This window comes from Geotrypetes seraphini, chromosome 1, assembly GCF_902459505.1.
Source record: "Geotrypetes seraphini chromosome 1, aGeoSer1.1, whole genome shotgun sequence".
NCBI lineage: Eukaryota > Metazoa > Chordata > Amphibia > Gymnophiona > Dermophiidae > Geotrypetes > Geotrypetes seraphini.
This window is the reverse complement of record NC_047084.1, coordinates 519,009,261-519,022,139: the sequence shown is the minus strand read 5'-3', so window position 1 is coordinate 519,022,139 and position 12,879 is coordinate 519,009,261.

Genomic DNA, 12,879 nt, shown 5'->3' with positions numbered 1-12,879 from the left:
TCTATTGCTGCTTTATAAAAGAGGGTCTATATTTTTTTGTAGGGAAATTTCAAGAGCCAAGAAATAGCAAATTTTGAATAAAATGTTTGTTAAATCATATGAGGGTTCTTCAAAAAGTTTCTGCACTTTAAATTTTTTGCGAGAAATGGTTGGGGTGGGAGAAGTGGTAAGAGGGCGTGCTAGTAAGACACGGGGGAAAAATGTATCACAAAACCAGGGTGATTATGTGGAAAAGTGATGTAATTTGTTTTTGAGATATTTAATAAATAGTGTCTTAAAAAAAAGTTCAGAAACGTTTTTAAGATCCCTCATACCCATATTTTATTGTATTATACATGCAAGAGTACAATTTTTCTTCTTTTTTTCCACAAAATATTTCAGTTAATTATACATCACATCATAGTGTGCCACTGCTTATAGATTTGAGACATTTAGGCCCCGATTCTATAAAAGATGCCTAAAATTAGTTACCTAGAACTGTGCGCTAAGGCTAACTTAGGCTATCTTTTATCAAGCTGTTAGGGATTTTTATTGTGGGTCGTTGTGGTAAAAGCTCTTACGCTCATAGAATTCCTTAGTAAAAGGAGGGGGTTAATGATTTAAAAAGCCTTAATTCGCACCATTAATTGAAAATTGCAATTAATCGAGGGGGCGCTAGTGAGCACCGCTGTAAATGACTGCATAGTGGCTGAGCTCCACCAACTAGATACATAAAAAAACCTCAATTCCTGCTGTACACGAGTGTTTTCATCTAGAGAATGACAGTGACAAAATTCATCATCACTCCCGTCCCCGGAAATAATCCCATGTTATTTTCTAGTGTCTATTTCAACCTCAGTCCTTCTACACCAGCATACTTCAAAGCAAAGCTTGTGGGTCAGTGGTTGTGCCCAATTATACTCGGATTCTTCCCTCTCTCCTTAAAGAATGACATGAAGATGGTTTCCCGTGGTTATCCGCGGGGATAGAAACGGTGATGAATTTTGTCACCGTATCATTCTCTATTTTCATCGAATAAACCTCAAATATCGACTTTGTTAATGATGGCCTCATCCAAAGCTGGAAAAAGGAAGAACATCGAACCAATTTCGCAGCAAAAATACCCTATGTCTAAGGATGAGGGAGAATTCATACAGACTGCTATGGCGGAACTTCGCACCATGTGCGACCTCATGGCTACTATTAATCAGAAAACTGAAGATATTAAAGCAGAGCTTTCTTCTCTCACTACCGAAATGGCTGTCTGCCGATCCAGACTTGATATGGCTGAACAAAAAATAGAGACAAACGAAATGAACATAAAAACGTTACAATGACAATTTAAAAGATCTCCATCTTGGAACAAGAGCTTGAAGACGCACAAAACAGATCTTGGCGAAATAACCTGCGTATACTGGGGATCCCGGAAACAAGGGAGGGGAAAGGACACCATCGCTTTCCTGCAGTTGACCTTGCCGAAAATTCTCAATCTTGAGCTCAAATATGACATGGAAATCGACAAAGCCCACTGAGTCCCCACACATAAAATAGACGCTAATGCAAAATATCCGAGATCCATAGTTGCCCGTCTTCTGTGCTACACTCAGGTAATGAAGATTATGCGCCAGGCGAAACTACAACATCCACTGAAATTTAAGGGAAACACCATTCTAATTGTTCCAGACCTCTCGAAACAAACTGCCAAGAGTTGGAAACTTCTACTTGAATACCGACCTAAGCTCAAACACATCGGTGCAAAATATGGCATGTTCTATCTTGCTACTCTTTGGGTCACATACAACACCACAAAGAATTTCGTTCACCCTCATGAACTGGCAGACTACCTGGAGAACCAAGCACCGAGCTCCATAGACAAAACCTGAGGTTATATTTCATCTCCTGTTGGTATTTTGGTATTTTTCTGCCTTGTGACCTCATATGCTATTTGCATTGTTCTCCCTTTATAATTGTATTGTACTAGTGTTTTCCCGCGCTTAGTTTCCTGCATGAACCTTTAAATGATATGTTTTAGTTATGTTTAATTCACTCTGAATCACTCTATTGTGATGCCTCTTGTGGTCAGCGGTTATTACTATGTTAATATACTATATATATTGTGTCTGGTTGGCGTCGAACCAGCTATTGTCTGTCTTAGTGGTCTCTCTATCCCACTGTACTTCTTCTTATCCTCTGTCTATTGATCATTCTTTATACTACCTTATCAGGTCTACTTAAGATTTCCATCTTCTCTTTTCCTTTTTTCTTCCTCTATTCCTTGAAAGTATAATATGTGCACTAACATAACTTATTTTCTTAATGATTCTCTCTATTATATACTGAGGGTATATAAGAATCATCTCAGATATTCAGATAATCGTGGTTGCATAATTCATAGTAATGTGGACACACTGATCTTCTTAATGTCTATGACTCCAGGTATTTGGGACCTGTCATTGCACTCATTGGATTTAAACTGTTATATTGGCCTGTACTGATAGCCCTGACTTACTGATATTGATATCTCGCATAGTACCTAGTTACATAACATGTATAACTGATTATTCTACTCTGTGCTATTATTTGATTACCCCCTCTTATCATTACAATTAGCTTAATGTTCATAACTGTGTTTTCTTTTTACTAACATGACGCTCTCTTTTTGCTCCCTTAATGTTAAGGGACTTAACCCTATCAAAAAAAAAATATGGGACTATATTACTCATCTAAAACCCAATATTACATTTTTACAAGAATCTCATCTATCTGACTGTGACTCAGCTAAACTTACCCTGCCGATCCTCTACTCCCCTGCTGTGGATAAAAAGAATGGGGTCATGGTGATTGTGAAGCACAGATAGGACATTCATTTGCTTTCACAGAGCAATGACCTCAACGGCAGATGGGTTAAGATACTGCTAGAAATTAATGGAATTCCTTTAACCTGTATAAATATATATGGCCCTAATGTTGATATACCTAATTTCTTTGAGGAGTTAGCAGAACAGCTTTCTTCTTCGCCCAGTACGTCTTATATCTTAGGAGGTGACTTCAGTTTGATTTTAGACCCTGTCTGTGATAGGAAATCTCATGCACAATATAAAAAATCCAGATCTTGGTTTAAACTACATGACCTCATCTCTCATTTTGATTTGTTTTATCCTTGGAGAATAACTCATCCTACTGACCAATCTTTTACCTATTATTCTCGCATTGATTTCTTTCTGATGAGTGCCTCACTATCAACATATCTCTCCTCTACAACCATAAAAGAAATCGCCATCTCAGATCATGCAGCCATACTGTTGTCACTTCACAATATTTCCAATCCTGTTCCGCATCACCAATGGAAATTCAAGAACCTTCAAGAACCTGAATTCGTAGATTATATTTCCTCAGCAATTACTGACTTCTTTGTCTTTAATAGTCCTACTAATACTAACTGGGTGAATCTCTGGGACACGTTTAAGGCGTACATTAGAGGCGAAATAATATCAAGAGCAGCTTACTTGAAAAGGGAAAGAATGAAAGTAATAGAGAATCTGGAACGTAAGATTAACAATCTTGAGACCTCACACATAGCTAATCCTACAGAATTTTCTATTCTGTTGCAACTCCGCTCACTTAGAGTGGAATACAATGCCCTCTTAAGTAAATCGGCATCTCACAACTTGTTCCTGAAAAATGGTACATACTACATGGAAAGTAACAGATGTGGTCACCAATTAGCCCAATATCTAAAAGGTAAATCTTCTAAAACATATGTGGCCGCTATAAACGACTCCAATGGTTCAATCATAACAAATTCAACAGATATTGTTTGATGCTTTAAACAATTATATTATTTTCTATACTCTTCAGAACTTGACGACTCCTCTGCATCGGAATTTTTAGTCTCTCCCTCATTCACCAATATCACCCTCACATTTACAAGAATTGTCTCATCCCCTTCAGAGGGAGGAAATCATCCTATCTATCAGACAATTAGCCAAGAAAAAAGCACCTGGCCCAGACGGCCTTTCGGCCGAATTTGATCAAACCTTGCTTCCACAGCTAATACATCATATCTATTCCTTCTTTTCCGATGTTATACAATCCAGCAAAATATCTGGCTCCTTCATTGAGGTGACCATTATTGTACTAGCTAAACCTGATAAGAATCCTCTAGATGTAGTAAATTATAGACCCCTCTCTTTAATAAATACAGACACCAAGATCTTTGCAAAACTCATTGCCAACAGGTTGCTTCATAGCTTGCAACAGATTATATCAACTGATCAGACGGGCTTCATGCCGGGTCGTCTCTCTAGTGACAACACCAGGCTATTGGCCAATGTTATTCATAAATCCAGAGAGCTACAAACCCCTTTGCTGGCTATGGGGCTAGACGCTGAGAAAGCTTTTGACCGCATAGAATGGAGATACATTTTTCAAGTTTTACAGTGGCATGGCTTCCCACCATATCTTATATCCATGATTAGAGTACTCGATACGGCTCCCATGACCAGCCTGTACATTAATGATCTATTTTCTACTCCATTCCATCCTAAAAGAGGCACACGTCAGGGATGTCCCTTATCACCTTTACTCTTTAATATAGCACTAGAACCCCTATTGATTGCGATTCGTCTGAATAGTAACATTGTTGGCCTCAAACTGACAACGCTTGAAGTTAAGTTATCGGCATATGCCGATGACGTTCTCCTTTATGCCATCCCTACATCGATCCCCCATATTCTTAAGGTCATTCAACGATACTCCATTATATCAGGCTACAAACTAAATCTGTCCAAGACGGAAATAATGCCGCTTAACTGTCCCGAGTGTAGTGAGGACATCAAAATGTATGGTTTCCAGTGGGCTCCTAACAAGTTTAAATACTTGGGAGTGTATTTTGGACCAACTATAGAAGATGCGATCATGTACAATCTAGAACACATTCTTAATAAACTTAAACGTCTCACATCACAATGGTCACCCCTCAAGTTAACTTAGTGGGGCCGTCTGGATACTGTACAAATAATGCTGGTGCCAGTTATCAACTTCACATTAAGCATGCTTCCCTGTTTGCTTCCAAAACCAGATTATAAGAAAATAGAGAATATACTCGTCACCTTTCTCTGGAATAACAAAACCCCCAGAACTAGTCTCCAGAAACTTAAATGCACTAAACAGAATGGTGGGGTGAACTTCCCCAGTATTTATGATTACCACTTGGCATTTATGATAAGACAAGGTGCCAAATTGAATTATGTCTCTACGGATGTCAGTGTACCCCTATGGGTGGCTTTGGAAACAAATGACAATTCTCTATTTCTGAAATATGCCCCCGCTATGTATGGGATAACTAATGTAGAAATAAAAACCCTGTGGTTTTGTCCACACTCCTAGCAATTAGAGAATTTGATAAACTAGCTGAGATACCATGGGCAAGTTCATTACTTATACCAATTTGGAATAATATTAACATTAAAATCCAGAAGAAAATGATCTCTTGGAAAATGTGGCAATCCCATGGCTTATGGAACATCAGTCAATTATTTGATGGAAAATCATGGTTTTCCTTTAATATCATTTGCAGATCTTATAACTTACCACTCTCACAATTCTTTTGATGGCTGCAACTAACCCATTGTATCAAAAAGGACTCTATGCTTCATAATTACAGTACCGGGTATCCTACATATCTCTCGTTCTGTGATGAGATTACCTTTAAGAATAAAGAAGCTTCTAAGTGGTACAAGCTACAGTACTTCAAAATTACAAATACACCCCGGATCTTGCCACAAGAGAAGTATGGCATAAAGAACTTGACTTGACCTTGGATGACGATGCTTTGTCTATAATATGGTTATCTGCCAGTAAAGCACTCCATTCCTCATCTATACTGCAATCAGCTTACTTCATGTTGCATAGGGTTTTTTGGACACCATACAGGCTGGCTAAAATGAATCCTGCGAACACGAGTACTTGCTGGTCCTGTGATATGCAAGATGCCACACTTAAACATATGCTTTATGGCTGCCCACTACTACTTAGATTCTGGCAAGCAATATGGTCGGATATCTGTGAAATATTACATATTACTGATGCTATCTCCTTTGCTATAATTATATTTGGAGCGCAAACTCTTACAACTACCATCACAGACTCGGACAGTATCCTATTGAAAGCTGTTATTATGCTGGCCATAAAGGTCACACTTACCAACTGGAAGAGTCTCTCAAGCACTTCCCATGCAGCCTAGTGGTCCAGTATCTCCCTTATTGTTAAATATGAACAATTGTATGATAGGAAAAATGGGTCATTACATAACTTTCATAGGATTTGGGATCCAGTTCTACACTATTGTTCCAAACACGATTAATACCCTTAGGTCATGATGATATTATATTTCCTGATTTTCTGTATGCTCACAATTATCTATATATTTTCATATCACCATGGTTTTACAACTGCTGTTTAACACGATTATCTGCCTATTCCTGTATAATATTTAATGGTATTAGTTCTATATCTCTGTTTCTACCTGTGCACTAAGAATTTTCTTATTGAGGATATATGACCTGATGATCTCTTTCTCAGTTACTCTAATGACTTTGGTTATTTGAATTGTATATTATGCTCTTGAAATTTTTTTTGTTCTGTATTTTGTTATATAAATACAATAAAAATTTTATTGAACTTTAAATTGCAATTAACAGTGACGCCCCAAGGGGGTGCACAACTGGCCACCCACCGGGGAATAGGCTGCCACTGCCGCCATCAAGAACAAGCTGGCACTGAGTTCTCCTTCCCTGCTTTTCTTCCCCGCAGGGCCGTCCAACTCTCGCCACCCGACATCAATTCTGACGTCAGAGAGGACGTTCTGGGCCAGCCAATCGCTGCCTAGCTGTCCCGGAACATCCTCTCCGATGTTAGAATTGACGTCGGGCGGTGAGAGTTGGTCAGCCCCAGGGGGAAGAAAAGCAGGTAGGGAGAACTCGGCGTCGGCCTGTTCCCAATGGTGGCAGTGGCAGCCTTTCCCCGGCGGCGGTGGCAGCAGCATGTTTCCCAATAGTGGTGGCATGGGGGAGGGCAGGAGAAAGAAAGGGGGCAGGGTGAAATAAAGAATGAAAGAAAAAATGGGGCACAGAGAGAGAAATACAGACATAGAGAAAGAAAGGGGGCATGGAGAGAGAAAGAAAGAAGGGGGCAGGGTGAAAGAAAGAAATGGGGCACGTAGAGAGAGAGAAAGAAAAACATACAGAAAGAAAGGGGGTATGGAGAGAGAAAGAAAGAAGGGAGCAGGGTGAAAGAAAGAAAGAAAGAAAGAAATGGGGCATGGAGAGAGAGAGAAAGACAGACATACAGAAAGAAAGGGGGCATGGAGAGAGAAAAAAAGAAGGGGGCAGGATGAAACAAAGAAAACGTTGGGGGAGGGAATGAGGTCTGAAGAAGAGGAAACATACAGGAGGCTGAAAGAAGGGAAGAAATATTGGATGTACAGTCAGAAGAATAAAGTGCAACCAGAGACTGATAAAATTACCAAACAAAGGTAGGAAAAATGATTTTATTTTCAATTTAGTGATCAAAATGTGTCCGTTTTGAGAATTTATATATGCTGTCTATATTTTGCACTATGGCCCCCTTTTACTAAACTGCAATAGTGGTTTTTAGCGCAGGGAGCCTATGAGCGTCGAGAGCAGCGTGGGGCATTCAGCACAGCTCCCTGCACTAAAAACCACTATTGCGGTTTAGTAAAAATGGATGGGGGTATATTTGTCTATTTTTGTATAGTTGTTACTGAGGTAACATTGCATAAAGTCATCTGCCTTGACCTCTTTGAAAACCTGCAGAATATAAACGATAATTAACATTTTCTCTGCGTACACTGTGCTTTGTGGTTTTAAAATTTTATTGTTGGTAGATCATTTTGACTTGGCCACAAAGGTAAGGGGGAGGGAGGGAGGTGAGCTGCTGAAAGACATCTAGTAATCCTTTCAGGCTTGACTGTGCAGGGAATTATTTTTGTAAAATCATGTTTTGTTATGTGACTGGCATTATTTAGACTTTAATTTCTATGAATGAATAGAATGAAAATGATATAAAATTACTTGCTTGTTTTTATGTGCGTGCGCTGAAGGAAAGTGGAGAGAGAGTGGGCTGAGGACGCTAAGGGGAAATGGGGATGAGAGTGGGGAGAAGACGTTGATTTATAAATTGACAATTGTACAGAATATTGTTTCTTTTTATACTTTAATATAATAAGTTCAATATAAAACAATTCAAGGCTTGTGTGGATGGAATCAGGTGGTTTGCAGGGATGGGGACCGAGCTTACGGGGATTAATCCAATAAAATGGTATTTTCTTATTTCTCATTATTTGTTAATTTATAAAGTGGTGATTGTTATGTATCAGTTTTTTCAAATTTACATCTACTGTCTTTATATTTTGCACAGTATTAGAGGACATGTGTTACTGTTTTTGTGGTGTTGTGGTGTTACATTGTATGCAGAGTCTGGTTTCTTGACGGTTCAGTTTAACTTTTGTCTATATATTTCTATTTTTAGTTTGTGATTATTCCATATTGGGCGGAGGTGTATCTCTGTTCTGTGCGTATGAAAAGAACATAGTTTTCAGTTGGCATTGACTGCAGGATCAATTGACTGTGCGGGATCTGGCTTGTATGAGATGTATATTAATAATATTTTATAAAGGCAATATAAGTGCCTTCACCCCCAGTAGTACATTCACTGCTGGCCAAATGGGGGTGGAGGTGGAGAGAGGTGAGTGAGCTGGAGGAAAGGGAAGAGAGAGGGTGCTGGTCACATGAGGTAGAGGGGGCTGGAGGGAAGGAAGATAAACAGTGGACTGGAAGTTGGAGCTGGAGGGAAAGGGAGAGAGGATGCTGGACCCTTGAGGTGTGTGTGTGTGGGGGGGGGAGATACTGACTCTTAGAGGGTGCAGGACCTGCAGGGATGAGGGGAGAGAAGAAAATGTCAAATGGGCAGGAGACCTTAGAGGGTGCAGGACCTGCAGGGATGAGGAGAGAGAACAAAATGTCAAATGGGCAGGAGACCCTGGCAAGTGAGTTCATAGAAAACAAACATGATAATAAAATATAATAAAACAACCAGACAAGAAAAGGTAGAAAAAATAATACTTTCCTATTTTGTGATTACAATGCATCAGATTTGAAATGTGTATCCTGTTAGAGCTGGTGTTAGACAACAAATGCAAGCTAGGACCTAAATGTGTTTTTGTTTACACTTGACAGCGCCAAAATGGAGTTGGATAGGGCAAAGGGGGGAGGGGTGGGTGAAGAGACTGCAAAATAAACCTGTCAGCTAATTTTAAAGCTATGTCTTAGAAAGCGAATCAAATCATTTTGAATTGAAAAATTGATTCAATTGGCAAAATCAAATTGAATTTTTTTTTTTTTTTCCTGAATCGGTCAGCTCTAGTGCATAGGAGTAGGAATGGCCAGCAGGAAGAAGAAGGAGGCAGTAACTTATATCTATAAGTCTCTCATAAACAGTGTCACAGCCAGAAGGCAATTTCTGGGAGGTCCAGGGATGGAATGGGTGGGCCCATGTATTTTCTCTCTGCCCCTGCTCCCTGGTCTCCTCACTCTCCACCCTCATAAACTTACCTCTTCAATCATGTTCCTTAGTGGCATTATATTTGTTAAGTGCTTTTAAGTGTAGTTCCCTAGTTTGAGGGCTAAATGTTTTCTGATCTGCATTGAATCTTTATTGAAACTTGTGGATTATAAGAAATAATGTAGTATTGTATCTTGGCTGATGGAGATTTCCAAGTCTTATCATATGTCAAAGGCTCTGCTAAAACCTTAATACACCACATCTAGCACTCTCCCTCTATCCAATTATCTCTCTTATCAGCTTCTATACAATGCCACTTTTGCACTTCCTCCTATCACTAACATATCTAAAGTTTTGTGTTCCCTTTTTATCATGCTGGCTATTTTTTCCTTCTAGTTGACTACTTGACCAGCCTTTCTTAACTTTTCCAGATATTTTTGCCTGTTTTCCTCTTTTTGCGATCTTTTGTAGTTTTTGAAAGCTGACCTCTTTTTCCTTAGCTTCTCAGCTACTACTTTTGAGAACCAAAGCAGCCATCTTTTCTTCTTACTTTTACTTACTTTCCTTTCAAAATGGTTTGTTGTCCTTACAATAGCTCCTTTCAGTTTTGCTCATTGCTATCCTACTTATTCCAGCTACTTCCATCCAGACAACTCATTGATGTAATCTCCCATATGAACAAAGTTAGTTCTTTAGGGCCTGATTCTCTAAAGTGCGTCCTGATTTTAGGCAGCTGTAGGTGTCCTACAGCTGTCTAATCAGCCAATCGGGATGCACGTTTTTTAAAAAAATGCTCCTCAGGCAGGCCGCCTATATTGAAGGCGCCTCGGGAGCCTAGGGAGACCCGCAAGACGCCTAAGCTCGCCTAAGGGCCTTAGGCGGTCCTTAGGCAAACCTAGGCAGCCCTACGCGTCTCCCTAGTAGAGGAAGAGATGCTTAAAATGTAGGCCAGCAAAATGCTGGTCTACATTGTAAGTAGACGCGGCCGCTATACTTATGACAGCAAGGGATCTCCCTGCTGCAATAAGTATAGCGGTCGCGGCCGCCTGTCCCATCGCCGACAGGAGGATGCCCAGTCCTCCTGCTGGAACCCCCCTGGAACCCCCCTCCCCCCAACTGGTAATCGCGGGCAGGAGGATGCCCAGTCCTCCTGCCGGAACCCCCCTGGAACCCCCCCTCCCCCCCAAACTGGTAATCGTGGGCAGGAGGATGCCCAATCCTCCTGCCTGAAAGCCCGCCGACCCCCCCCCCCCAAACTAACCTTTACATGTTGGTCGGCTGGACGGGTCTTGCTGCCATCCAGCCGACGGGCCCGCCTCGTGGAAATGAGACGGTCCCGCCCCTTCCGGCCCACCCCGCTAAATCTAAGGCCTGATTGGCCCAGGCTCTAGAAGTGGGGATGGGTGGACCCACTAGAAGTGGGGATGGGTGGATCCACTTCTAGAGCCTGGACCAATCAGGCCTTAGGCTTCGGCGGGATGGGCCGGGAAGGGGCGGGCCCGCCTCATTTCGATGAGGCGGGCCTGCCGGCTGGACGGGCAAGACCCGTCTGGCCAAAAGAAAAGGTTAGTTTGCTGGGGTGGAGATTTGGGGGCTGTTAGCACGGGGGGGAGGATGCGGAGGGGGTGCGTCTTCAGGCAGGAGGGATTGGGCACCCTCCTGCCAGCGATCGGTAGTGTCGGGGAGGGAAGAGCGGTCGGTAGTGTCGGGGGGGGCATCTTCTGGCAGGAGGGTTTGGGCACCCTCCTGCCGGCAATCGGACAGGCGGCCGCGGCCTGCTATACTTATAGCGGCAGAGAGATCCCTTGCTGCGATAAGTGTAGCGGGCCGTGTCTAATCTAACCCGATTCTCTAACCAGCGTCTGTAACATGGACGCCGGTTACAGAATCGGGGTTTAGTGTAGGTCCGATTCTGAATAGGACACCTCTCCCGGGCGTCCTATACAGAATCAGGGCCTTAATGATTAACTTGCCTGAGGGATTATTTTTACCTGGGGGCCTTGATTACCCAGCCCCAACGATTCTAATTTAAAGCCCTCTTCAGTAGGTTAGCCAGTTTGCTGCTGAAGATACTTCTTCCCTTCTTTGATAGATGCACACCATCTCTACTCATCAGCCCTTGGAAAATCACCCGATGGTCCAGGAAGCCAAAACGCTCTCGATGACACCATCTGTGCAGCCTCACATTCATCTCCAGAGATGAGCATATGCCCATATGGTCTTTTTCTGCCATGTTATGTTTGCCAGTTCTTCTCCTCCAGATAGGCATTTGGTTCTTGAATTTCTACAACTTAAATGGAAAATTTGTATTTGTCATTCAGATATATCACATAATCTGCCTTTCTTTACATGGGTAGGTGTTTGCTGGTATTCCATGATGAAAACGAAAGAGTCTTGTATTAACTAATCTGTCTGATAATATTTTATCGGGAAAAAATTCACTCAGATATCTGGAACTTTTTTTGTGTCTAAAGTTAAATTGTTTCAGGAGTACAAGCAAGTGGGAAAACAAAAGGAATAAATGAATAAAAGCTAAAGCTTTTAAATAATGAGTCACTAAATGGCATACTGATTTTTTTTTGTACTTGTGCACTAATGTCATAATTAGTGTCCTGGTCACAAAGCTACTGAGAAGCAGCACATGCATTTTTAATGAATGTAGGGAGAGAGATTTGCAGAAAAGTTCAGCTAATGTATCACAGAACTGCCTTTGTATAAGACCTTCCAGAGTCGTTTGGGTTTGAAAACATTTCACCTAAACCAATCGAAGAGACACAATGTAAAATGAATCTATAAATCGGAGCCCAATACCCCAAAGTGGGAGCTTTGTTTCAGACTCATCAAGGAGAGCCAGGACCAAAGTTATCATTACCTCTTATCCATTCCATCACTAAAAATCATAAATATGAGGCAGGCTGAAATCTTCTCGATTACCTTACTGCTCCCCAACTGTGGAACTATCTACCGATCCATCTTAGAGCAGAAACTAGTTTAGAAAAATTTAAAGATTTGCTCAAAAGTTTTCTATATAAAGATACTTTTGAAAAATAATGATTTTTTCCCCCTTGTAAAACCTACCTTTCTTTTCATATTTACTGTTTAGGTTCTTTTAGGGAAACCATTTCTCTAGGCCAGGGGTGCCCAATAGGTCGATTGCGATCGATGGGTAGCTCGTCAAGGCAAAGTGAGTCGATCACCCAGGACTCACTTTGCCTTGGCGATCTATCAGGCCGATCAGTCTTCCTCTCCCCGACGTCAATTCTGCCATCGGAGAGGAAGTTTGGGCCAGCCAATCGCTGCCTGGCTGGGCGGAACTTC